General features: G+C 42.4%; 1 protein-coding gene and 1 long non-coding RNA gene across 7 annotated transcripts in view; one reads left to right on the top strand and one right to left on the bottom strand.

The window, feature by feature from the left end:
- DOCK10 (dedicator of cytokinesis 10) overlaps nt 1-24016 on the top strand; it is a 268554-nt gene that overhangs the window by 67458 nt on the left and 177080 nt on the right. The gene's annotated exons all lie outside the window — the stretch shown is intronic.
- The window catches only part of LOC113596337 (uncharacterized), a 28896-nt gene continuing 7196 nt past the window's right edge, over nt 2317-24016 (bottom strand). Inside the window, exon 3 of the long non-coding RNA XR_003417085.2 lies at nt 2317-2885. This is a non-coding gene — a long non-coding RNA (uncharacterized LOC113596337). The remainder of the gene's footprint in view (nt 2886-24016) is intronic.

Here is a 24016-nt window from a genome sequence, read left to right as displayed (position 1 = left end):
GTTATATGACTAGAAAAAGCATAGGCTTAACAAATCAGTAGTAATAAAAAGCCCCTTAACTTTTAAAGATAATCAAATATAAAAAAAAGCCTGGTTATACTTGTTTTTGTTTTTGTTTGTTTCTTTGCTTTCCAGAAGAGTGTATTTAAAGCTTATCCCCAAGTACCAGGCTTCGATATAATGAAATCTTGTGAAAACTGAGTAATACAGTTGAGGACAAAATGCATCTTTTGGCACACTGAACAGGAATACCATTTTTTCCCATCCTTCAACAAATTTCATCTGGATTGTTGTTTCGTTCCCTCAGATTTCATTTCCATGGAGCTGATTTACTTAGGGGCTAAAGTTTAGGATTTTGAAATTCATTTCCACTAATCTACTTTATCCCACTGGAATGTAGTTCATTGCTTAAAACCTACAAATTCCATATGCTTATGTAAATCTGTCATCGTTACATGGCCTACACATCAGAAATTCAGTAGACAACTGAGGGCCAACCGTCCCCTGCATCTAATAGTCAGAAACAGCAGCATACAGTTTCTGGCTCCTGCACTCTGGAGCTTAAAGTTTGCTGGTGGAGACAGAAAGGACCAGACAAATGTAAAGTTGTAATCGTAAGAAGTGCTTCAAGCAAAGAGTTCCCTTCCACCTTACAACTGTATCCTTTGAGCATCCAGCCTCCACAAGCCAGTTGGGGAGGGCTTCCCATAAGGAGATAGCGATGGATTGGGGACCTGGAGAGCACAGGGATGCTAAGAAGAGAGAGAGGATGCCATGTGCAGTCCTGACTTTTACTGTGTTGCCAGGGATTGAGAGCCAGAGTGCATTTGCTTGCTGTGTGATCTCTGGATCAATTACTTAAATTCTGTATGCCTTGGCTTTCCATAGAACGGGAATAAAGAGGGTACCTTTCTCTGTCAGTTTCCTGTGCTTGCTGAAACAGGTGACGGCACACTTAGTAGCTCAAAACACATACGTTCGTTATCTTACAGTTCTGGAAGTCAGAAATCCAAAATGGGTCTCATAGGGCTAAAACTGGCAGGGCTGCGTGCCTTTCTAAAAGAGCCTCTAGAGGAAGATCTGTTGGGGTTTTTGGTTTATTTTTTGTTTTATTTTGTTTTGCTTTTTGCCTTTTGTATGTGTGTGTGTGCTTTTGTTTTGTTTTGTTTTGTTGGCCCTCTTCCATCTTCAAAGCCAACAGCAGTATGCTGTCTTCAGACATCTCTCTGATTCCCACCCCGGACTCTCCTACCTCCCTCTTTCACTTCCAAAGTTTCCTACCTGGACAATCCAGGATCCTCTCTTGATCTCAAGGTCAGCAGATCAGCAACCTTAATTCGGTCCACAGCCTTACTTCCCTCTTGCCGTGTAAATAACACACTCGTAGGTTCCCAGACTTTGCACATGGACAACCTTAGGGGCTATTACTCTGTGTATCCTAGTATCTCATAGGACTCTTCTTAAAATAAAGGTATTCTTAAACTAGGGGACCCATGATACTTCTAAGAACCTGGTAAGAACTAAGTTCTAGCTATTATGATTTCTTTTATTGTCTTGAAACAAAGAAAATTTCACAAATTTAATAAACTTGTAAGGAGTTATTTTAGGAAAAAGAAATTAAACTAGCAGAAGGAAACTTAATTTGTGCTTCATAGAATGTGGGAAAATGGAAATTCAAGGTGTGTTTATTTCCTGGAGTGCTGCAATACTTACTGAATAGACTATTCACATAAATAGATGGTTCAAAGAACATTTGTGTGCATTGGATACCCTTTTCTGTGTTATCCACCAATTGTGACTCTTCTGAAATTTAACTTTTGGTTTTTTCCCGTTTCCCTTTCTTCATTTATACAGGAATATTGCATCTTTCCAATTCTCCAAATTATGCCACATTTCAAAATGATAAGGGACAGGGAGCCTGGGGGGCTCAGTTGGTTAAGTGTCTGACTCTTGGTTTCGGCTCAGGTCATAATCTCACTCTTCGTGGGATCGAGCCCCCTGTCGGGCTCCACGCTGACAGCACAGAGCCTGCTTGGGATTCTCTCTCTCCCTCTCTCTTTGTCCCTTTCCCACTCGCACTGTGTCTCTCTCAAAATAAATAAATAAGCTTTAGGGGCACCTGGGTGACTCAGTCGGTGGAGCATCTGACTTCGGCTCAGGTCATGATCTCACGATTTTTGGGTTCAAGCCCCACGTTGGGCTCTGTGCTGACAGCTCAGAGCCCAGAGCCTGCTTCAGATTCTGTGTCTCCCTCTCTCTCTCTCTCTCTGTCTGTCTCTCTGCCTCCCCTGCTTGCACTCTTGAATCTCTCTCAAAAATAAATAAACTTTAAAAAATAAATAATTACATAAATACATAAATAAGTAAGCTTTAAAAAATGATAAGGAACAAAGAAAAATATTCAAGATCTTAAAATAAATGATTAGAATTTAAGACCACTACAATAATAAAGAAAAGTAGAAGACCAGGTATTACTGAGAAGGAAAGAGAATGCATTTTGAGTTCAGCGGGGAGAATTGAAATTATTAACTTAAAGATGCAGAATAGTCTGTATCTTATTTGTCATTTTAAAGTTATTTCAACATTTGTAGATGCGAGAACAGCTAAGGAACTGAGTTCAAAATTATGGGAGCCGGATTCTTCTAGAAATAGATACTCAGTAAAAGGTTTGATGAATGAATCAATGCACGTAAGCCATATCTTATGGGTCACGACGCTTACGAAGTCGGAAGCCATGAAATAAAAACAAAATATGGATTTATTTGCTAAATTCTCAGCATCCCTGCCATTGGTACCTCTGTGTGGGATCAATGGCCTTCTTTGCTTTCCTGCACTTCAGGGAACAGATAGAATATCCCACAGGATATGTCTTCAAATTCTCCTTCCTGTGTCAGAGAAAGCAGAAATGGAAATGGTGTTCACAAAATAATAGCTCTTTGGAGAGTACATCCAGTTATTTTTTTAGGCACTTTCCTGAGAACTTCGCACAGTTATCTTTTCTTGTTGTCACAACAACAAGACTAGGAGACTATTTTTTTTTTATCATTGAGGGAGATATTAAAGCATAGCTCTGTACAATTGAAATATAATGCAAGCCATGTAATAGAAAATTTCCTAGGAACTGTATTTTAAAAAGTAAAAAAACAACAACAACAAAATTAATAGTACATTTTATTCAACTCAATAAATCCAAACTATTATTATTTTGACATACAATCAACATAAAATGGTCAATGAGGTATCTCACATTTTTATACCAAAGTCTTCAAATTCAGTACGTATGATTGCTTATAACACATGTCCATTTGGATGCTCAATATTTATCCTAAGAACTTGTTCGGTATATAGATTTCATAAAGTTTACTAGTTGAAAGAGTAAATTGACATATCTCAGTGGTTTCAAAACTAGTTGGATGTTCTCAGATAACTGGAGAGAGTATCCGTTCTTCAAGTTAAATCAAAATTAATTGAAATTAGCCGTCATTAAAAATTCACTTCCTCAGTCACACTAACCACATTTGAAGCACTCTGTATCCTCCTATGGCCAGTGGCTGCTGCCTTGGACCGTGCAGGTGTAACAACTGGTGAACTTGCGGAAGGTCACTCATCGAGTAACTGTGATTTGAACCCCAAACCATTGCTTGTGGCCATTAGGCTGTCTGTCTCTTGGGACACCAGAGCGGTGAGTGGTGCAAGACTTCTGCCCGACTTCAACAGTGTATGCTCTGTTGCATTGCATGGGTGCTTTTGATTAAGACAAAACTAAATTACACAAAACATTCCATTTAGTTTCTTTAAATCATGTAGGGAGGGACAGGGGAGACCAGGGTATCCATTAATATGACGAAAGATTTGAGATGAATTAAAACTTTATCTTTTCTCCCATCCTTAGAAAATCTTCCTAAAGTGCATAAATGTCATCCTTATCGAATTGGCCAATGAGTCAGATAAATAAACAAAAATGCAAAAACTAAAAGTGAAAAGACTACCAAGGCTAGAGATGCAGTCAAGGACAACCCCAGGGTGGCCCTTGTCAAACCTGTGTAATGTCCCTGTGGCCCAGACTTGCCCACCTCTTTAACCCCACTCTCCTTCTCTCCTCTCCAACAGCCTGGCCCCGCTCACCTCTCCCACCAAACCTGCCTGCCCTCCCCTCTCTGTTGACTCAGGTCTGGGATCACTTTCCAGGACATTCTGCTCAGTGTCCAATATTGCAAGCTGTTTGGTACTCTTCTTAAAAATTCATGGTTTTCCATACATATTATAGAGAATAATAAAATATTAGGGATTGGAGATCATAGAATTCCTCCCTCACTTGAAAGGTGAAACTCAGGCCAAAGAGATAAATTGACATCTGTGACTTTTATAAGAGTTGGTGGCCGAACAAGGACATTTGCCTGGGTCTCACAATGAAAGACGCATACCCTTTTTAACTACATGCTATTCCCTCCTCATTATCCAAAGAGTATGTGTTTCCAGAGTATGTGTGCAACTTCCAGTGAAACCACATATATGCTAACTGCAAAATGCTAACTAACAAGTATAGCAAATATTATCCAGTTCCTGGCTACTTTTTTCTGATCATTTTAGAGGAATAAATCTCTACAGGGATGAAAGCCAATTCTGCCCATTCTATAAATAAAAGGACTCTTGCTCCAAACTAGTCTCTTGGGGTTGCTTTAAGGATTAAATACAAAGAGCATGAGTCCCAGTTAGTCTGTAGCGTAAACCAATAACAGCAGATGCTACAGAAACAGAATATGAGTGTGTGGGTCCCAGGCGCCCCACTGAGGAGAGAACAAAGGGGAAAAAAATAAAGGCAAATCACTTTCTTGTAATCTCTTCAGATTAAAGAGCTCTGTGTTGGGAACAGAAGTGTCTATCTGTTGCCTTCCAGAACGCTCACTCCCCAAATGCTGTGCTGTAACAGAAACAGCACTGACACGTGGGATTCCGTACTGGACCCGTGTCATTTGAAAAACTTGGGACTGTGGGAGCCTTCCTTGAATTCTTTGAGCCTCCGAATCCTGGCAGGCAGCATGGTGGTGATTCCTTGCAGTGCCATTGACCTCAATGAAAAGTGAGCCCAGCGTGATGCGTGCCACACCGAGGGAACGTGCCTCTTCCTCGTGTGTCAAATGAGGAAAATACTTCCTGCCCACCTGCGTCATAGAAATTAAAGTAATGACTTCTGTATGCGACCACATACTCTGTTTATTATTTTGTGCTCCTGCTAAGGAGACGTTTTGGTATGCATGATGGCCCCTCGCTTCTCCACCAGATAAGGAAGCTGGCATATTAAGAGACTCATCAGGGAAAAACTTATTCAAAAGGGGGGGCTCGGTGGACGAAGCCCGGTGAACCAAGGCATTGTCCAAGTACACAAGCCATTAGAAGAAGTAAGTGGGGCAAAATGTAGAGATGGGGATCAAGGACAAAGAGAGATTTAAAGTGAGGAGCAAGCTCACTGAGCAGTCAGAGAAATGAAGCGTGAAATGTGTTTTCCTCTTTCAGATCGAAGCGGCACTGGATTGTTTTTAAAAAGGCCTTTTAGTAAGGCTCGCCCTAAAACCAGTCTGCTTTTGCGCCACTCTCAGACAATGGGACATCTCCGTCTGTGCCACTTTTGTGACTCTGGTTTTTATTCCCTTAAATCTATCTGTTCCTCGTGGCTTACCATATTTTGTCCCATGTCTGCCCATGCTGTTCAAAAAGTGCCGATGGTTCTGAGTTAAAGACCCACGTCGTTCTTTTAGCTCTGAGTTTGAGCAGAGCCTGGACAGTCTGGAGCTTTCGGAACTGGGGCGGAATCACCCTCAGGGTCTGATGCGATAGGCAGGGAAGGCTTTTGTTTGGACAAACAAACGAACCACTGAACATTTCTAGAAATGATGTCTCCACAAACAGCCCTGGAGTGGTCATTGGCGAAGAAGTGGGGTCAGAGTCGAATCACAGATTCTTTTTGCACAGCTGAAAAAGTAAAATAAAATGAAAAACTCTGCCTGAATTTATCACAAAACAGTAAGGACCTTTGGAATCACCTAAGATATCCTTCAAGTGCTTTCTGAGTCTGTTAATTGGGGAAAGTGTATTTCACTACCCATGGGCTGAAAGTTACTAACCATCATCAAGACTTCAGATGACTTCCTTGAAGACGGAAGAATTGAAAGGAGAAACAGAATCATGGAGATTATCTCTGGGTACAGTAGAAAGGACCAGAAGAAGCTTGCTCCCCTAATTTGGGAAAAGTGCTACTTCTCCAAGCGACTGCTCATTGTTTAAACTTCCCCGGGCCAGGCGGAGAACCCGATCTCAAACTGAGACCATGAGAAGCAGAGAAATGGCAGCTGAGGAGATTCACCCTGGGGTTCTGCAGGAGACACTGTGCTTCTCTGAAGGCGTCACTGCCCACATTTGGCAAGCCCTGCTTTCATTGTTCCCTCCCCACCCTCTGCTGCCATTTGGTTGAAGTTGGTGGGGGTGGCTCTGTAGGCACATGTGTGTCTCTGGCTCTGTTTGTTCTGCAGTCAAAGAAACTTTCCAACCTTGTGTTGCCTTTAAACATTCGGCCCCGTTCTATCCATACAAGCACAGTTAGTGTCTGCATGGATGCACGCTGTGTAGTTCTGCGCTTAGATGTGGACTCACTCAGCTGCGATGTCATAGCCATTAGCCTGGTAACCAGAGTTTTAAATGGAGCCCTGTACGTATGGGAAAGGTAATCTACTGTCCTATTTCGCCACCTACCACTGAGTCTGCTATTTCATTCAGAACCTTGTGAGTACAAAGCCAGTGAGGACAAAATTTGTGTAGTAGAATGCATAAATGTTGGCAGATGTTATTTCGTTTAATCTCTTACCTCCTAGCAATCAATGTCGATTTGTTAACGTCGCACAGAGAATGCCAAATACACCATACCAAGTGGATTTCTCAGGACCGAGTGGATTAAAAGTAGCTGTGTGCTAAAGACCACAGAGGAAGCAGGAAATTGAGACTAAGGCCTGGGTAGGATGCAGGAGGCGAGGACCGTTGGATGGAGTTGAGCTCTAGGCTTCACATCTCCAATGGCAAAGCCCTTTCTGGCAGGGAAGGGCTTACTTAGTCCCAGAACCTGCCCTGCCTTGAACTCTTTTAGGCTTAGATTCTAAACCGTATTCTTGCGGTTTAACGAATCCAAAGCTTAAACTATTCTTAGTTCCTAGAGGTTATTTTCTGGCACTCTTCTTTAAATACCGCATGAGGATTATTTCAGTCAGTAAAAATACTGAACGTATCATTTTCTGTTAGCTTTCTCCTTGCCATTTCGGTTTCACACACGCTTGATTTCCTAGCGCATGCTCTCTTTTAGGTGCACAGTCATGGTCGTAACTTAACAGTGTTTTACTGCCTCAGTGGTGATCTGACTCCCGTGCTCAAAGGTGGAGCTTTAGATGAATCCATTCAAAATTCAGCTGGTGATTCCTATTTAGATGTCTCCCCAAAGTGGATAATGAATAGGTGTTAGAAAACCGCAGTTACGGAAGAGGAAAAAGCAAGATAGAATAAAGCTTCTCGGTTTTTCCTTTTTGTATTTTTTTAAATTGTAAAAAAAGCATGGATTTATGTGAGTTTTTGTATGCGGTTCAAGAGACCTTTTTAATCGCACACTTAACCGTGATCACGACCCAGGATGTGTGGGTACAGAGCCAATTTTTGCTTTAATTTCCTACTGTAATTTGATAAGGAGATCTGTTATAATCACTGATACAACCTACTCTCTGTCATAGCCACGAAATAAAATGGCAAATTCAGATATAACTGATTATAAAATAATATTTGGGGTGTATCCTAGCCAATGCCAAGCCACCAGGAAAGCACTGAAATTTTTTACTTACTATGTAGATCAAGTTGTATAAAGGCAAACTTTTTTAATACTGGAGAAGACTAGAGGACAGATGGAACTTTATCTGGGATCATTTCATGAGCTCATTCTTGTTTCAGCACCTATACGATTTTAGGCTTAAAGGAGTTTCCAAAGATATCGATGATGCCTGCCTCTTTCATCACAGATGTGGTTAAATGTGAGCCCCTATTTTTTACCTGAACATCTGCGTGAGGATGATATTTAACTTTATATCCACGAGTTAACGGGCATTGAAGGGTTTATTCGTGTTTGTTCACAGCCTCAATAAAATATAATTGGCCATAAACCCAGGAAGTGTCAAGGTCTAGTCCAAAGAGACCTGTTATTAAATAAATAAATAAATAAATAAATAAATAAATAAATAAATAAATAAAACTTGTTATATAGCCCATTATACCCTTTGTCACACTTAGCATTTTTCTGCATCTTTTCAATAAGGGTCATTCTGCTTTGTCTCAGGAATGCTGTGTGGTGACTGCTCAGATTTAAAGCCCGTATGATCAGTTTTATGATTCAGATAGCAAAGGCAGTGGTCCTATTGACGCGCAGGAAGAAATAAACACTTAAGGTTTCTAGAAAGTAGGAGTGAAGCGAACATTTATTTCCCTTTTGCGGTCCCAAGCAATTACATGCGGGAACGTAACAGTTGCAGAAAAATAGAAATTCAGTGTCCCATAAATCTTTCTTTTTTTTTTTAATTAATTTTTGAGAGAGAGAGAGAGAGAGAGAGAGAGAGAGAAAGTGCAAGTGGGGGAGGGGCAGAAAGAGAGGGAGAGAGAGACTCCCAAGCAGCCTCTGCCATGTCAGTGCAGAGCCCAGTGCGGGGCTCGAACTTTCTATAATGAATGTCAAGCAAAGAGCTAGGGCCATGATCCAGCATTATACATCTATGCTTTCCTAGCTGCCCAGGCAATTTTTACTTCTCAGGTATATGCAGACCCTTCAGAAACGTCTTTTAAAAGAACTTGGAGGGAAAGAGCAGGCTGAGACTGGATGATGTATGATGGGCTCAGCACCCTATCTGCCAAATATCAGAAGGCATCAGAGAGTCAGTTGTGCCCACTTGTGTTTTTACAGAGTAACGTTAATCAATTAGCTCAATTCTGCTATAGATAGTAAGTAATTGCATTCACTGGAAGCCACGACAACATGATTAATAATACATTCCGACTTCCAAAATTAGCATTCACTTGGCACTTAAACATGGCTCTTTGAAAAGAACGTTTTTTGGTATGTAAGACACATGGTTGGATCAAAAATTATTTCTCTGAAAATAATCCGGTGAGAACATTCTAGTTTTATATGATGCCCAGGGCCCTTCCTGCATAAATGAGTACAATTCAAGTTTCTTCTTTAAGCATTTTCCAATAAATTCTTAAGAAATAGCACTTTAGACTTCAGACTTAACACACTCTATGGACGTTTTAGAGAAGCCAGTTACGTTCTTAATAATTAAGGAGCATCTGCTGCATGAGAGTTCTGAAACTAAGCTCTCTCAAGGATGGGAAGGTAGTTAAGAAACTAACTATGTCTAAGAAGATACGGCAGCAATAGGGCAGTTGGCTTGTAATAAGTGAATACCACCCAAAGAGAAGTAGGCAACTGTCACAAGAAGAACGTGAAGCAGGTGCCATGAGAGTTCATCAGGGGGACACCAGGAGGCAAGAACCCGTCCAAGAAGGGCTGCGTTATGGGCTGATTACGGGATCATATTGGGAGAGGAGGGCAGAAAAGCAAATTGAGGGGTGTCTGGGTGGCTCAGTCAGTTAAGCATCCAACTTCGGCTCAGGTCATGATCTCACGGTTCGTGAGTTCGAGCCCCACACTGGGCTCTGTGCTGACAGCTCAGAGCCTGAAGCCTGTTTCAGATTCTGTGTTTCCCTTGCTTTCTGCCCCTCCCCCACTCGCTCTCTCTGTTTCTCTCTCTCTCAAAAAATGAATAAACGTTAATTTTTTTTTAAAGTAAAGCAAACTGAGGCTTGCTTGGGTCTGCATTGACCTTGCCGTGGAAGAGTGCTTAATATACCTGTTGTTGGGCATGCAGTCAGCAAATATTTATTTTCATATTTCCTATATGACAGGCTCCACTCTGTCTTCTACACAACATGAAATTTGGGCACTTTTAGGATTGTAGGTCCCCTTCAACTTTGCACACACTGTGAAGTTAAAGCACTTGGCACTGAACAGGCCATTTATTCCACACACTTAGAAGGTTGAATAATTATATTTTTGGGAAAATTCTAATCATCAGATCTGGAATATGATTATTTTTTACTTCCTTTTTTTAACTTGCTTTATTATTTTTTTAAATTTACATCCAAATTAATTAGCATATAGTGAAACAATGATTTCAGGAGTAGATTCCTTAGTGCCCCTGACCCATCTAGCCCATCCCCCCTCCCACAACCCCTCCCCTAACCCTCAGTTCGTTCTCCGTATTTATGAGTCCCTTCTGTTTTGTCCCCCTCCCTGTTTTTATATTATTTTTGTTTCCCTTCCCCTGTGTTCATCTGTTTTGTCTCTTCAAGTCCTCATGTGAGTGGAGTCATATGACTATTTTTTTAATAATCAACCTAAGGCCACCTGAGTGGTTCTGTTGGTTGAGCGTCCGACTCCTGATTTGGGCTTAGGTTGTGATCCCCGTGTGGTGGGTTCAGGCCCCATGTGGGGCTCTGTGCTGAGCGTGGAGCCTGCGTGGGATTCTCTCTCTTTCCCTCTCTCTCTCCCTCCCTCCCTCCCTCCCTCCCTCCCTCTCTCTCTCCCTCTGCCCCTTCCCTGCTTGATTGCACTCTCTCTCTCTCTCCTCTCAAAACAAACAGATAAACTTAAAAAATCAACCTAATAATTACTAATATTTTTTCTGAACAATTAAAAAGCCGATTCGTAGGGGCGCCTGGGTGGCTCAGTCGGTTGAGCGTCCGACTTCGGCTCAGGTCATGATCTCATCGTCTGTGAATTCGAGCCCCGCATCGGGCTCCGTGCTGACAGCTCAGAGCCTGGAGCCTGTTTTGGATTCTGTGTCTCCTTCTCTCTCTGATCCTCCCCCGTTCATGCTCTGTCTCTCTCTGTCTCAAAAATAAATGAACGTGAATAAAAAAAAAAATTTAAAGTCAATTCATAAAAGTTCTTGTCTTCTACCAAAAGAGTTTCCCTTTTAACTGTTGCAATGGTATTGACATAAACCATCAGGGAGAAGCTTTTTCACTCTGGACATCCACCCTAGAAACAGCTTGGAAAGGTAAGTGGGAAGTGCTGCCCTGTCTTTCCACTTAATCTGGAATTCTCCCTCTCCTAGTCCTATGCCCATGAAGTGTGGGTTTTTTTTTTTTAATATTTATTTATTTTTGAGAGAGAGAGAGACAGAGCACAAGCAAGGGAGGGGCAGAGAGAGAGGGAGACACAGAATCTGAAGCAGGCTCCAGACTCTGAGCTGTCAGCACAGAGCCCGACACGGGGTTCTCATGAGCCTTGAGATCATGACCTGAGCTGAAGTTGGACGTGCAACCGACTGAGCCACTCAGGTGCCCTGGTGAGGTGTGGGTTTTTATAAAACTGCCCATTAGTCCCTTCTAAGAGAGAAGGAAAAAAAGAAAAAAATACAAAGCAGGGATTCTGGTTTCTTGAGGATGTATTTCTCAAAGGGGAAATTTAAAACTTTAATTTGTTGAGGATATTCACAACCAATAATTGCCTTTCTTAGAAATATTTGAAGGCCCAGATTCAAACCTATGGAAAAATCATGTTTTATTCCTGGCCCCGTGGTTCCTAGGCTTCTAGAAATCCTGCAGATGGAATTATTGATGAGTGAGGTGGTATCTATTTCAAAGAGATTTTGTTTTAAAACCAAGCTATATTAAAGAATTGTTTGCATTTGGAAAACGAATGGCACATTACATTTTGACTGGTTGTGAAAAATATCTTTTCTCTTTATAGCAACTTATCATTTGAAGAGTTTTCCTAGTTCATTTGAAATTCAATGATGCATTTTTTATTACATCCATCTAAACGCAGGTAGTTGGGGAGCCTGGGTGGCCCAATCGATTGAGCTTCCGACAATTTAGGCTCGGGTCATGATCCCAGGGTTGTGGGATCGAGCCTCGTGTTGGGCTCCTCGCTGAATGTGGAGCCTCCTTAAGATTCTCTCTCTCTCTCTCTCTCTCTCTCTCTCTGCCTCAAATCTAAAAAATAAATAAACACAGGTAGTCTTCTAAATTTTACCAAAGAAAACACCCACAAGAGGCTTAGCATCTTCTAACCTTCAACATCCTGCATTTAGTCCTTCCAACTATAAACTTTTAAATAGACCGTTTGAAAAGTAATATATAGGAAATAACTTGTTGAATTTCAGACCAAATTGTAAAAGCTTGATGATGCTGACCCAAATAATCTTTAGGGCCCCGAGATTTTGCCTGGTTCGATCACACACACATCCCAAGTGCCTCCTTGCCTTCCTGAACCTTTCCATCCCTTTTTCCTCTGCTCTGCGATGGATATGAATATTATATTCTCTCCTAACATTATTTATACATTAAACCTGGCTTCCCATGTATTATGAAACTAATAGGTTTTGTAATAAACAGTGCTAGATACCTTCCAGAGCCAAATAGTTCTTTCCTGAATAAAAATATAGGAGTGACCTGTGCACCCTACATGCAAGCCCAACCTCGTTAAATCTTATAGTAAGTCCAAGCCTGGGCAGTTACTAATTGTTCGCTGTTAGTCATATATCAAAATAATTTGGGGAAAATGGGCTTGCGCCTGCACTGGAGAATTTCAGAAATTCATTATAACTTTGCCTTTCCCTCTTCTCAATCTTTCCTATTGTGAGTGCTGTTGTTTTTGAAATAAAAATATCCCATTTGATGGTTACACTATGTCCGACCTTTCAATTACCCATCTTTCGCAGTTTAAGAAAAGCTAGGGGCAATGCCAGATTCTTCCTAACATTCTTCATCTTTTTCCTGATTCTCTACATTTTTTCATTCTTTTCCCCCCCCCCAAGGGGGCAGAATTTGTGTACGGTCTAGCTATTGGACAGTGGGGCCAAGCTATAAGCATTTGTCATTTACTACAAAAGATGTCAGCAGCAAAGTCTTGGCATCATATTTGGATTATACTCCTAGGACAGTTTAAAAGTTATGTGGTTTCATGTTGAGATCAGAGAGGCCAGAAAGGTGGGCGACTGCGAGATGGATGGGTGCATCAGAGGTGAATTCTCTGCCCAACTTCAATCATCCTAGAAGGAAAACCGTGACTGTGGAAACAATAGAAGAGCTGAAAAAAAATGGTGTTGGTGCTTTGGAGGGAGGATTTCGGGGATAAGTCCATTACTAAATAATGTCCTCTGACACCAGGAGGAAAAATGTCAATACCACTATATGTTGCTAGAGGGTATGAAGTATGGCAGAATCATCTCTTGACCATCTTACAACATATAAGAAAAATGCGACCATAGCATTATCTGGAAATAGTATTATGAAATTAGTAAATTATTTGAAAGATTCCTCCTACAGTCTTGCGTCATGACCTAAGTGATTACCAGTACAGGGACCTTCTATGAAGAGAGAGGGATAATATTCTCATAGTTTTCCAGGGATAAATGGAGGAAATAAAGGGAAACATTTGTTAATCTTTCCATTAACTACGTTAATGGAAACACAGTGAATCTCCTCTAACATAATAGAGTTTTGGAATTATCAAGTGTCTCCAAGATTAATTCTAATCTGCTATCCGTATTTTATTGAATGAGGTGCTGACTTTCTTCTCCAGATCTGTGATATGTTCTAATAATATATGGGGGAAATAATTTTAAATTATATATGTATAGTTAAGTAACTTAGTAATATCCTTATAACCTCTTATATTAAAGCTCTTAGGATCTTTCTTTCATTGTTAATATAAAATTGCTAATTGAAGACTGTTTGTTTCCACTTTAAAACAAATAGTTTGTCACTTCTTCGAGGTTTTGCTAAGCATCGTGTTCCCATCATTTACATGAAGAGGTGTTGAACCATGCCATTCACTGCCACACCAGTTTTTCACACAAGCACCAAAAATTGAAGAGTTAAAGAGGAAGTGTCGTAGACTCTAATGCTTTCAATGGCTTAACCAATGCCAGAAATACTCTCTTGCCCCATGCACTCAAGGTAGGGATGTTCCGGTAAGAATGTGAGAACAGAAACAGTTTTATTACTACATTAAGATATCAGTACATTATTCACACTTGGGGAATCTTCAGGACTACGTTATGGATCTCCTATAGACCTAGATTAACTGCGCATATATTGGCAGTAGAAATCTTTAGGCTTGTTGTTTAAAGTAAAGGGATCCAGTAAGGCTTAGATCAGATTCCAAGTTACAATAGCCTTACTAAAAGATAAGATCTTGAATGTGACTTCAAGTCAAGGGACTTCCAACTGAGATGCCTAGGGACCACACAAGCTAGACAAGAAGACGATGGGAGCAGTGAGGAGCATGGTAAATTAAAGAAGGCATGACCCACACAAAGGGTGTGGCCGTTATGACACTTGAGCAGTTGTTCCCATGTTAGAAGGTAGGATCCACATCCTACCTTGAATTTTTTTTAAGAGAAGTCAGTAGCCGAGGCTATTATGTAAAATCTTTTTTATTTCTAAATGCTGTCGACTATTTCCAATGTTTTAAAACACTAGTGGCAGGAAAACACAATTGTGGAACCGAGTTGAGTCATTGGCTGCCTGATTGTCACTATCCTGTAAGTTTTTATTAGAGTTTCACTTTAATTCAAGGTTCCAGTTTCAAGGACCCCATGAGGATTCTGCTGCTTGTAATACATTACAGCATGTTTGACTGATATGAGTGGAAAATGATTCTGATGTTAATGTAAATGTAAGGCTGAAGATCATATTTAGATTTCGAAAAACGTGTACTCCGACTCTTAATTAAGAAAGATTTCCACAGGTCTAATTAAATAATACCAAGTCAAATTATCCTTTCTTTGCTGTAAAAATATCAAAGGGGAATGTGGTAATACATATCTGACACTTAACTTAATTTTCAGCAACATAATGCAAGCAGAAGATATGGAAACTAATGCACTGAAAGCAATAAATCCTTTTAAAATTCTGTTTACAAACCACACTAGAGTATCACCAGTTATTGCAGGGAAGGGGCGGAGGGCAGGGACGGAGGGAGGATTCAGATGTCCCATATTTTCACCTTAACTGGGTCATGAATTATTTTCCATGCCAACTACAGTGCTTATTCAGTGCTTACTACACAACCACAAAAATCTGTCCCTGCCTCATCCTATTAGGCTGAGATTTCACAGAAGCCCAGGAAACCCAGAGCCACATCCCTAAGTAGATGTTGCCCTTTGCCCAGTTCAAGCAAATTGTTTTAAGTATTTAAGTTCTGTATCTCCCTTGCGGATGTGCATGAGCGTCTTGGTTATTCTGCTCTGAGCCATCATTGCTGGGAGAGGTGGGTGATGCCTGGTGCTCACTCTGGGATAGGAGCAGGGCCAAAACTGGCAGAGGGGACAGAGGTCCTGTCCTGAAGCAACCAGCCACCCTTTGTTTAAAAACATTTTTTTAACGTTTATTTATTTTTGAGAGAGAGAGGGAGGCAGAGCGTGAGCAGGGATGGGGCAGAGAGAGAGGGAGACACAGCACCTGATGCAGGCTCCAGGCTCTGAGCTGTCAGCACGGTGCCCGATGCGGGGCTCGAACCCACGAGCTGCGAGATCATGACCGGAGCCGAGGTCAGATGCTTAACAGACGAAGCCACCCAGTGTGCCCCGTGCCTTCCCTTTGTTTTAGCACCAGTGCGACCTGGCATCTGCCCCTGATTCAGACTGTCCTGCTTCCTCACATCAACTCCTACGGTTTCCATCTACCCTGGAAAAGACGCCGCTAACGTTTACTTTTTTGAAAATATTTTTGATTCTGTCTCCCCGGTGTCTCACTGGATGTGCGGGTTGTGGAGACCCTTCCCCAGACTGTGTGACGCAGAATATGAGTGCTCTGTAAGAAAATGCTGCAGTGCCCCAAGAAATATTGCCTACGAGACACTCCTCGAGAGATTCCCGTTGCACGTTGGCGATCTAAAGCTTTGGGGAGTTCTCAGTGAGGATACCGGGTTAGGTTTGCTCAGTCCACTGTTCCTCACGTTGACTTGACATCAGATATCTCTTGTCTGGAGCCCTGACTCACACATCAGGAAGGTCTAGAGTGTGTTTGGGGAAACAGTATTGACAAGGGGGTTGCCATCTGAGACTTCTGAGTTGGGGAATGACATGGTCAAACCTGGCGCTAGACAGGGAAACTACTGGAGGGGATAATCAAGAGAAAAGATACAATCATTGGAATTTAGTGATGAGCTAGTTGTGCAGATGAGGGGGGAGGGTAGTTGAAATGAGTAGCAAGTCCCTGATTGTATTACTTAGGTAGAAGGTGATACTAACCTAAAGGTGAGGTCATATGGAATAGAATTTGGAAAGAAAGGTAAGGAGTTATTTTTTTTAATGAGTTGGCTGTTTGATTTTAGTGCTTACAAGAATACTTGGGGATCCCCTGGGTGGCTCGGTCGGTTGAACATCTTACTCTTGATTTCAGCTCAGGTCATGATCCCAGGGTCGTGGGATTGAGCCCCAAGTCAGGTTCTGCATTGAGCATGGGGTCTGTTTGGGATTCTCTCTCTCCTGCTCTGCCCCTGTCCCCTTCTCACACACACACACTCTCTCTCTCTCTTTAAAAAAACAAAAACAAAAATACTTGGGAGAGAAAACAACGAGATTTCTATTTGTTTAATTTTTAGTACTTTCCGGTGCAAACTTCCCTTTACAGCACTTGCCAAGCCAGCCCTTCTAAGCTCTGTAAAGGCAAAGAAGTTGTTTTATTTTTCTGATTGTCTTAAATACGTAGCACAATATCTGCCCCTGTTTTTGCAGAGTACATAAACAAGTGGCTGCAAACAAATGGTTGCAAACAGAAAATAGCTTTGCCTAAATCAAGGGGAATGAAGAATGAAGGTGGAGAGAGCCCATCAGATTGAAGGAAGAACTCAACAGCAGGTCTTAAGAAGCCCAGGAAGGAAGGAGGGCCTGAGAACTGTAATGTGCAGGGCTCAGGGCAGCGTTTGGTATAAATCACATTTTCTGCCCTTGGGTCCTTTTTCTCAAGGTTCCAGTCCAGGTATAGTCGTGGCACTTGTTGGATGTGCTCCGGAAGGTGAGGGGGTAGAGATGTTCCCCCTAGGATAATCAAGGAATATCAAGAAAACAAGTGGGTGTGAAAACAGTGCCAAAATTCTCTTCAATGTCCTGTTTATAAACCATGTCAAGGACAATGTCATCTAGTCAGGAAGCACAGCTGTTTACTTCTGAAATGAAACCTGGCTGGGCACAGGGAGCAAGGGACAGGTAGTGTTGGATGTACCATCTGGACTAGGTGTGGAGAAAGGCATCCGATTACAGATTGTCTTTCTTCTCTAATTGGCACTTGAGGTTCAAAAAAAAAAAAAAAAAAAGAAGGAAAGAAAAGGAAAAAAGCTTTTTTTCTCAGCCCAGTCACTAGTCTATCTGGAAATGGATGAGACAAACTGTTTTATTTAAAAAACACAACAACAGGGGCGCCTGGGTGGCTCAGTCGGTTGAGTGTCCAACTTCAGCTCAGGGCGTGATCTCCTGGTTCATGGGTTCAAGCCTCGTGTCGGGCTCTGTGCTGACAGCTCAGAGCCTGGAGCCTGCTTTGTTTCTGTGTCTCCCTCTCTCTCTGCTCCTCCCCTGCTCGTGCTCTGTCTCTCTCAGTCTCTCAAAAGTAAATAAACGCTAAAAAATTTTGTTTAATATTTTTTTTATTTTTATGACACAGAGAGACAGAGCATGAGTTGTGATGGGGCAGAGAGAGGGGGAGACACAGAATCCGAAGCAAGCTCCAGGCTCTGAGCTGTCAGCACAGAGCCCGACGCAGGGCTCGAACTCATGAACCGTGAGATCATGACCTGAGCCGAAGTTGGACACTCAACCGAGCCACCCTTTTTTAAACACAAAAACATAGAATTTTAGAGATGAAACAATGCTCTAGGACAACGGGAGCCAGAGAGGTTACTGTTTTGCCCAAGGTCACTCAGGCTATCGGTAAGTGAACTGACTATGGACTACACACCTCCTGTCTGCCGTCCATGCTCCTTTCCCTGTGAACACAAGTGCACACTGCCTAGAAGAAAGAAGGAAATGACTTCTCAATGGCAGTCTCCCCTCAGTAGTCATGGGCTCGGAAAGATAAGGCGTGAACACAAATTCAAAACTGCTCTCTGAAAATATAACCCTGAATGCCAGCCACGCAAGAGAAATGCCAATTTTCAGTGCCACCAAAGATCTTTTGACACAATCTAGGTGATGGATCTGCTTCCCAATCCATGACGCCCTTGCAAAAGAGGGCAAAGTCAGATTAAATGTCTCCTTGTCAGTGTACTATGATATCTTGCGGTGGCCTTGAAAAGTTGTGGAATGAGAGAAGGAGAAGATGGAGAACAGAAAATGCAGTGCCCTTTTCTCCTGTTCACAACGTCGGATTGGTAATTATAATGTTGGTATTTGCCACATGCTGGGAGGAGGCCCAGCACAGTGCAGACATAAAGACGATACTGTTTATTGCTCTGGGAATTTACAGTCCTGCTTGGGCAGAAAAGTAATCATGAAAAGATAAAAAAGCATATGATACTGGTTAAATCTTGGCTTTCTCAACTTCCTTGGCATTTGGGTCTTTTGTGTGGGAGATGAAGGGAGATGACAGAAATAGGATAATTGGAAGCTTTTGTGGATGTGCACAGTGGGGATTCAAAAATGAAATATGTAGCATTGCCAGGAACAGTGAGCACAAAGAGGTCAGTTGTGGAAGGGTCCAGGGTGCATTGGAGGAGGAGCCATGTAGCCTAATTATCCACATCCAGGCCGACGGGGTCTTCTGGGCTCTCCCTTCATTTTGGAATGTCTTCCCTTTCACTACCACTTTCAAAGCTCGTACCCTTCTAATACCCGCCCCCCGCCCCCACTCCTCCTAGTGTTCAGTTCACAAGCATCTACGACCATCCACACCCTCAACACACAATATGGCAGCCCAGCTTATGGTCACTTATCTCCTCAACACAACGGCGTCCTCATGAAACTCGTAGTTAACATCCACAGAGCATTTGATTCTATTCCAGGCTCTGTGCTAAGCTCTTCATAAATCTTCTTTTATTAAGCCTCAAAACACTCGGTGAGGTATGTGCTATATAGTTACCCTCATTTTACAGTTGAGGAAGCTCAAGTTCGGAGAGTTTGGGTAACTTGTCCAGAGGCTCACAGCTAGCACATGGGAAGACCAGGAATCACACACAAGCCCACAGACTCCAGCCCAGTGGTCTTACTTGTAAGGGCAAAGACCACATTCCCAACCTTATCCTTCACACTGCTGAAATGTGCTTGCCTCTTGAGTTCTATCAGGTATAAGTTAGTGAAGATTATAATGGCTTCCAATCTTTTCCCAGCAAGTGATAGCTGTGCTTTAATAGGGACATCCCAGAAGAGTAACAGAAACCCACACCCTGACTCATTCCAGTAGTGGGGTTTTGAGGGATGGAGAAGTGAAAGAGGGAGCTGACTTGAAGGCCAGTAGTCCTGAGGTCCTTCCCATCAACCGACTGTCAACTTGACTTTCAAAAGGAGCTAGCTCTGATCTTAAGAGAAACCTCCGTTATCTGCCAGAAGGTCACTGGGCCTGAAAGCCATCACCAAGGAAATATTGAGGCTGAATAAGCTGCATTAGCATTGGGACCAGAGATTTTTTTTTTTATTTTTTTAAGTTTATTTATTTATTTTGAGAGAGAGAAAGAAAGAGAAGCAGGGAGGGGCGAAAGAGAGGGGGAGGGAGAGAATCTCAAGCAGGCTCTGCACTGAACTCAATGCAGGGCTCAATCTCATGATCCATGAGATCATGACCCAAGCCAAAATCAAGAGTCAGATGCTTAACTGACTAAGCCACCAAGACTCCTCTGGACCAGGGGTTTTCAAGCAGGTGTGATTTTTCCCTCTTCCCCAAACCCTCCAGAGGGCATTTGGCAATGCCTGAAGATGTCATTGGATGTCACAGCAGGGTGGGGTGGAGGGGATACTGGTATGTAGTGGGCAGAGGCCAGGGATGCTTGTAAACATCCTGCAGTGCACAGGACAGCCCCCTACGAAAAGACTGATCTGGCCCAAATGTCAGTATGTCGAGTTTGAGAAAACCTGATTCGGATGATAACTGAGAAACAAGTATGGCCAGAGTTACAAAAGTCCAAGAGATGGCCAACAAAGAGGACACGAAGTCAAATTGAAGGACAAATGAGGCCCATCTTAGGCCCAGTTTTCAATGGCTGGTTTCACTCCAAGGTTTTCTCCTCGGTCCCCCAAAGTTCAGGATGATGTAGCTAGTTAGTTCATTCTGCCTTATTGAGTATACATGAAGGAAATAAACATTTGATTTTACAAATAAGACTTTAGTATAAAGAACAATTTGCACTGGGAGGTGGGGCCCCACGGGTCACTGTGATATGATTTTCTGCCTAAGAAAACTATGAGGTGAACCAGCTTCTGAGTCATGGTTTCTCAAAGTGTAGTCCGTGGAGCATCCAGATGAGTCACCTGGAGGTTAGTTACAAAACCAGATTACCAGGCCCCCATCAGGCCTGCTGAGATCCTAGATAAGATCCAGAAATCCATATTTTTTAGCAACCTCCCCACATGATTTCATGCACTCACAAGAGAACCTCTCCCTTCAGCTTCCTATAGTGGCGACTTTCAAAGTCCTAGTATTGCCCAGGCCTGATTCACGTCTCCATGCCTGTATGAAGTCTTTGGACACCTAGCTTCTGCCTTCTTGTATTTCCATAGAGTGTTTGATGTGTACCACTAGCTCTCATGAGGACTGTGGATGAGCACTCTGTCTTAACTCTCTCTACCACTGACACCTGGCATGGACCAGGACCTAGAAATTATCGACAAAAGATCAGAGCCTCTCTGCATTTGCTGCCATTCTCATGAACCAGATTAAACAGATACCGGTGCCCCTATTAGGGTTGCCCAATCCTTGTTCGCCTGTTTCTCAGTCCTTCCTATGCACCCAACAAGAACAGATAGCAGAAGGCTAATTTGTCCTCTAATGTGGGACCTTGACCCATCACACATCAAAAGGTCAACAATTTACCACAGTGCACGTAGCTACATAAGGGAAGTCCAACAATTAATTCTCTGAAAAACAGAAAGAAGCTCCTGACGGAAAAGCCAAGACCCTTCCATTATTCTCCCATTTCTACCTTGCAAGGCATTAAACACTCAAAAAAGTATGCTGTTAGCTTTGTCTCCTCCTGGCAGAGGCCCTAGAAGATATGAATGCATTAAGATGCCATTAAAGAAATGGCTTGTGTGCAGACTGGTTGCCAAGGTACCCTAGGCCGTCTGTAGGACCCACCAGCAAGCCTCGTTAGTCTGAATATTTTGTTGCACATATGCTCTGGGTTTGGCATTTACATGACAATGCTTCCTTATCAAAATTGCTTAGGTAAAAATGCTTCATTGCCCTCCCTTTATAAAGACGCATCCTTCTGCAGTAAAAAGACCACCAGGAGAATAAAATACATGCGATGCCAATGTCATATAAATTAACCAGTTTTTCCATCAGAGCTCAAAAGGTTTGAAAGACCTTGGCCTCTCCATACAACTTGTGTGCAATGTGATTTTCAGGGTAATTATTAAACCGTGGCTGACATTCATAGTGAAAGCAAGGTAACTAGCAATTGGAGTGACTACAGGAGGCCAGTTTTGGGTGCTTGTTTTATTTTAAGTGAAATAACTCTGGGGTGTAGTTAACTTTGCCAGCAGTGGGAAGGTCCCATGGGATCCGAGCCAGCCAGCAGAGACAACGCCCATCTCTGGGGGAAAATGGCTATTGGCCAATAGTCCATATGATCAAAGATAATAGCATCCATTCAGAGTCCCTCAACTCCCATCTTCTGGGAGGCTATTGAATGTTTTCATCCAATCGTTTGTAAAAGAAATCATCTGCCTCAACCCGGAATGCCTTTCAGTCTTCTTTAAAAGATGGCAGAATCATTGTCCAGTAGAAACTATGTTGACTTGGGGTTGATTATTTTTTAATGGGAGAAGAACATGAGGTGAAGAATTAGCTGCCTGGCTTTTTAAAAAGCGTTAACCATCCAGCTATATATATTTGTGTGAAACACAAGCCGAGAACACCATATAATAGCTGTGTACGTTTGCTGTTGTTATCGTCAGGTTGTTATGCTCTGGCTTTGAGCATGACGGCAGGGAATCTGAATTAAAGCATGGTCTCCGTAAGAACGAATGCTTGCTTCTTAGGGGTTCTCCACTTTGCAACAGACCAAGCTAACGCTGAAGTCTTGAAGCCTTTCCCCAAAATTTCAAGGTGAATGATAAATAGCTAACTACCCATCAGGAAATTGAGAAAAGGGCAAACATTAAATCCAGTGTTCCTCATTTCCTGTATAATGTATTAAGAGAGTTTTGGGTGAGATATATAAATATCTCCAGGCTATAGTGTTTCTTCCCTGGAGAAGTTGGTGACCAACGTTAAGTCCGCCATAGAAAAGAAAAAAGCTATCACCGCTTCACTGATTGCCATTAGATTCTAAGATGGGCTCATGAGACTCTGTAAGGAACGAATGTTTTCCTCCCTTTCACTCCCACATCAAATCCTGATTAAGTGGGAAACTTTGCCTCCTAAGACCCATTTAAATGCAGTAATATAACAATATCATCACCACTTGATACATGTTTGAAGGGCTATGAACGGAATCTGTCAATTATTTTAATGCAGTGAAGATCACTTACGCCTATGTACACGCACACACACACAACATACACACAACAAACACACATCATGCACATGGTACACACCATACCCACACACAATGTCTGTTTCTCTTTGGGGCAAATTTACATTCTCCCTCAGTGAGATTCATATTGCCCGGCAATATAAAATGCCTAAATCGTTTCTACTTTGCTACTGGGAGCGGAAGTTAGGGGATAGGAAAAACTATTGTATTCTACAGACAGAGCCCACTGAAAGCTCCACACTTAGAAATAAGAGGCTTTGTTGTGTTCATTTAAGCCCCTCAAGGCTCTCTCAAGGTAACTGAGCTGTTCAGTCCCCACCTTTGCAGCAGGAAGTAATGAACTTCAGTAAAGAACCCTGCTGCCAGGGTCGCTCAGGAGCGACCACAGAGAAGGAGGAAGTAGCTACTTGTGCTTTACTTCCTTGAAACAAGGTGGACGGTGGTGAGCTGAACCCAGAGGTGCAACCCTTCTTTGTCCTACGTGAGCGAAGCCCGGCAGCGCAGAAACCTGTAGGCAAAGGGGAAAATTGATTGGAAGTGGAAGAGAAAACATGAAAGGAGTTAGGCAAATATCCTCTAACAAAGCAGGAGTAACCACGGCAGATGCTGAAAAATTCAGCGGTGGAATAAATTGGAATAGAGAGATGGACCCAAGAGGCAGCATGGAGACAGGTGGAAACGCACGGGAAACTGCTCTTATCGTGGGTTCGAACCAGGCTTTGCGGATTCACGCATGGCATTGTGTGTAGCTGTCCAAGACTTAACCATCAAGGTTCCAGTTACTCTGCAGTACTAACGGTAGTTTCGGGGTAATTTTTATCAAGTTGGTGCAGATGCAGTGTCCGTGAAACCCAAGTTTCTGCCCTCTGGATTCTTAGATTCAGTGAGGATATCATTTGCCCATCATGCAGTGTATTCAAATGTTGTGAAAACGGAGTTAAACATTTTAAAGATGACCTCATAGCTTGTTGCCTTAGCTCATCGCCTTTCTTTTCTGTGTCTCTGTGTCTGATTACTTCTCCACCGGTTTTCTTCTTCCGGATTTGTCTCCTTAGTCCTGATGCCCCTCCCCACAGCTACCATTGTCTTTCTCACTCTTATTTCACTGCTAGTTTTTTTTTTCCAGGAAATGATCCAAAAGCCATATTTCTGTCACCTCTCAATCATTTCTTAGCTCCATTGCACCCTGCATCTACACTGCTCAGTGGAGCTGACAGTCAAATGCCAAGTATTGTC

Source organism: Acinonyx jubatus, chromosome C1 (assembly GCF_027475565.1).
Source record: "Acinonyx jubatus isolate Ajub_Pintada_27869175 chromosome C1, VMU_Ajub_asm_v1.0, whole genome shotgun sequence".
Classification (NCBI taxonomy): Eukaryota; Metazoa; Chordata; class Mammalia; order Carnivora; family Felidae; genus Acinonyx; species Acinonyx jubatus.
Note: the sequence above shows the minus strand (reverse complement) of the source record. Positions and strands in the feature narration are given on the sequence as shown.